Source organism: Anopheles arabiensis, chromosome 2 (assembly GCF_016920715.1).
Source record: "Anopheles arabiensis isolate DONGOLA chromosome 2, AaraD3, whole genome shotgun sequence".
Classification (NCBI taxonomy): Eukaryota; Metazoa; Arthropoda; class Insecta; order Diptera; family Culicidae; genus Anopheles; species Anopheles arabiensis.
Genome location: NC_053517.1, coordinates 50,602,432 through 50,607,001, shown reverse-complemented (window position 1 = coordinate 50,607,001; position 4,570 = coordinate 50,602,432).

Genomic DNA, 4,570 nt, shown 5'->3' with positions numbered 1-4,570 from the left:
GAAAGAACAAATAAGTGGCCCTTTTCAACGGTTTCGGGCGGTGTTCAGGGAAGGATGGTCATCCACTGATTGAAGGTAAAAAACGAATGAGCAAAACAAAAATAGGGGGAAAAAAAGAAAAAAAATCCCACTCGAGACCCTTCGGAGTGGAAACTAAAATGCAAACTTTGTTCCACTAGAAAGTGAACGATTAAAGTTTTTCGGTATGTTTGCATTGTATTGCGTCCATTTTTCATCGTTCGGGGCTGGGTGGCTTCGGGTGCTTGTGAATGGTTAATATTTTTAATTAAAAAAAGGTTCCGTTGCTCAACGCTGGCAAAACCAGTCAGCATATAGAAGGGATATATAAGAGACTTGCTCTTATTGAAGCGAATGGGTGTGGGGAGGTTAGCAGGGCTTAAGAGCAGAGCTTAATCGGTGCTGAGTTATACTGAAGCAGGCTGTGTAAAGGTGCTAGTTTTCGTTTACAAGGCTGGAAAATATAGCATGAAATGTATGAAAGGGCATGAAATGTAAAAAAACGATACAATTTATATTGAGATCCTAAATCCAGTTTAAAATGCTTAAAATAAATAATCTCTAGACCGTTGAAAAAAGCGAGTTAGTCAAAGTATCTGTGAAGAAAAACGGAAAATACAAACACAACTATGAGCTCTAAGCAACAAGGTTTTGAAAAAAGGTTGTGATGTACCGGATGGGATGGTTTCAATCTAGGGGGTAATGGGACATTTGATCAAAGAAAATAAAGTTGAAATTGAATTTTGTAATGTACACATTTAACTCGCGTGTCGAACAAATAAGTTTAATGTGACATTCTTTGTTTCAAACATGCACGTAGCCTAGAAAACATAATTAATATTCATTGTTTATTGCAAGAGTGCTTGGAAGATGAACGTGATTTCAAAGCATTTTCTTGATAAACTTAATTTGCATACATTAAAAAAAAGATAAACAATTCTCTATTTCGGGATATCCATCAATCCATCCATAATGAGTGCTTATTTAATGCTGACATACTATGAAACTTAATTTTTCTGTTTTTTTAAATTTTTTTCAATATAAACATAGAACTCCCCGATGAGCGAAATGAGCTAAAATAATACTGTTAGAACCATCAACATTGACCAGATGTCTGACACTGATTTCAGGACCCGGGATATTATCCATATCGCTTGGGATATCCATTATACCATTTCTTTTTGGCGCTCGTTTGTTCGACTGAGCAAAATCTTAGGGTGCTGTGGATGGGTCATGGACATGGGCGATTGAACTGGAGCATCCGGTACGGTCATTACTGTCCAGTTATCCTAGTCCCGACATCTTCATCACCCAGCAAAACGACAACCATTATCGTTAATTATTACCGCATTCAGCGCGGCCAGCGGCCGTTACTGGCTACGAGCTGGAACATCTTCAAGGATCGTCTGTTGGGTGAGATGGTCGCGTCGACCGTTCCTAAACGATCGAGTGCCCGTTTGCAAGTGTGTTTTTTTTGTTTTGTTCGTTGATGAGAAAATAGCTGGGGAGTGTGCCGTTAACGTGCTGTTTTTCTTTGCTCGGCTGCATCTGTTAAGAGAAAGAGTGAGAGAGAGTGAACATTCTTTCCCTTTCCCCTGGCGTTGTAAGCGAGCGTTGTTTGGTTCGAGTGTTCTGATCCTATTTAGTAAGGTGGGAGAAGGATGAAATTTCCCGCTTGTTAAGTTTGATTTTAATTAACCATTACTGCGAAAAGCGGAAAAATAAATGGCCAACGCTCAAACGTTGGCGCGGGTGTGGACGGAGTGTTTTGCATATCGTTTTTGACCAGCGGAGATTTCATCGCGTCCGTGATAGCGCTAGTAGTGGCGATGCTCAAGTTTTAGGTTGCCTGTTGGTGTGCACCATCGGCTAGAGTAGCGCTCATGCTCAATTTGCTCAATGGAAGCCAATTTTAAACCGTCATCGATTAAGGCGTTGGACTGGTTCTCAACGGCGTCATTCGCTCACTGCACGGTGTGTGGTGTTTGGATGAAAATAGTGCAACGTAAACCCATGTACACTCGAACATACACACCGACGCTCCTGGCTTAGGCACGATGGTAATCGTCGCCATCACCAACGCCATCGTCATCATCGTTGGATTATCTTTAATTTCCTTCGTCTAGACTTTCTTGCGGGTAGAGCCATGTACGTCGGTCAGTGCTGTGCCCTTTGATAGGCACAAACGATGTCCGTTGCCGTGGCTGTGAAGCGGCACACTGCAGAGTGTAGAAAGCGAGTCGCACCGTTTATCGGTGCGATTTTGTACCGACCGGAAACAAGACGTACAGCCAGCAGGGCGCTATTAGAACCGGTGCCTGTGATGCGCGAAAGCTGGTGGAATTTTCCGGGCATTGTTTAATCTTGGCAACGGGGATGAATAATTCATGCCAGCATAATGAAACAAAATTGCATAAACATATCGCCGTAGTCCGTAGGTTTTTAGGTTTTATTTCACACAGTTGGTTGAAATTTTGTTTTATTCATCTGTGCGCTCACGCTTTGTGCTCTGGCGTTGGTGTTTAAAGTGTAGTCTTTTCAGCTTGCGGTAGCGATGATAGGCAATGTTTGGTTCTTGTTATGAAGGCAAACTGGGTGTATCATTTGGTATTGGTATTAGCGCCAGACACGTTTAATTAATCTATATTTCCAAGCAAAAGTGGGGTGTGTCGAGATTAGGAAGAAAACCTTTTAGCTGTGTGAAAATTGTGTTTAAAGAGAGCCTGCTTATGCAATTATAGATATTGGCTAACAATTAAAGTAACCTAATGTTCAACCATTCAAAGCATTTTGAACACAGTTTTTGATGTATTAAAAAAGTATCATTAAATAACTAATAAACTGGTGGGCTAATAAAAATATTTATGTTGTTATTCGTTTAATATTATATGAAATGTAATAAGTTCACTGCAAAAAAAAAAGAATAATAATAGCCAGGATGTTTACGATAATTGTAGGGCTTTACTTAGTAGGGAAAAAAGTATAGCTTGAATGTTTTAGAAGAATTTCCAATGTAATACATCTTTTTCGTAGAACTTATAAATAATATGTAGCGTATATTTTCAAACTTTTTGGTATGTATGCAACGAAAGGATCTAGGTTCAAAGAACTTGGTCGGGATTATTCTCATAAATCGTTGGACCTGACCATTCCTAGCAAAATAGGGAGTAGTACTAGCCACACGTCATTCTGGAGAGGTTTGTTCAATCATTGACTAAGTCTTTCCAGTCAAGTGCCTAATTAGTTCAAGTGCCTAAAACATTCATGAATCAATGTCACATTGATTTGTAATCATGTAGAAGAAATGTGCTAGTTATGCTTTCTTGGCACACGTTTTAACAGGTAGCTAGAGCATTTCGTTTCTATTCAAAGATAGATAAAATAGTAACCTTAGAATGATTATTCTTCTTAATTATTTTTATGTTACTCAAAAACCATAGTGGAAATTAGAAAATCATTTGAATTACAAATTTACATCAGTTGCTTTTTAACATTTTGTTGATAAATAATCTGCCAGATTACCACCGTTGTATTTTATTAAGTTATGAAAAAGACCTTTCTTTAAAATTGTAAAAAGTGTGTTACAAATAAAAGTTGTTTAATATTGTTATAATCATTAGCATAATAATCTATTGTATTTATTGTTTTTCTGTATTTCGCTGTTTATCATATTTGTAAGCCCAGTAGCTTATTATCTATTAATTTCAAATAAGACATTTATTGTGGGAAATACTGTCTGACCGTATTTACCAGAGGTAAAACAGTCATTTGCTATGACAATTATTCAAATGATGTGTTTCGTCTGATAAAAGCGCTTATTCAACGATTCGGAATACTCTTCTATCGATAGAGAAATTTATCTGCTTGCCGCACTTATTCGTTTCCAATTAGGCAACACAAATCGATTAAGTTTTTCGAAAGTTCTGCTTGCTCATTTTGGTAAAAGAATGAGTGCGTCCTAGAACAACAGCAGTACAAGCGTACCGCTGTCCCTCCTCGGGTTTGCCGCAACGCTTGCGAGGGCAAAGAAAAGTTGCTGAATTCCATCATCATCAGTTTAACACCATTTATAAATAATTCAATGGAACATCGATCTTACACAACTTATTCCAATTTCCTCCCATTGCTGCCAAAACCATGACCATGTTCTCGATGGTAGATGGTCCCTTCAGCCTCAGTCTCGATGCAGGGAGTGGTGGTCTTCGGGATTCGTCATTTTCATGCGATTCCTTGCCGGTCCTGAGGGGAGATGCGTTCATTAGTATTCAGATTTATTCATTTCCAACCTTCGATTGTTCAGTTTTATATAGTTATCCTTTTTTCATGAATAAAAGATTGGCCAACCGGGTACGGGCAACGGGATGACACGCGTACCAACTGGTTCGGTTCCGGGATTTACGGTTTCTTATCAACACTTTCGGGCCAAAACTTTTCGGATTGGATACCGATGTCCGAAACTCGTCACTGAGCTGTCCTGACGGGATGGAATTCACGTGTACAGTACTGGTGGGGCGAGAGAGGCTGAGTCTGAGAGTCTGTTTGGCAGTGGTCA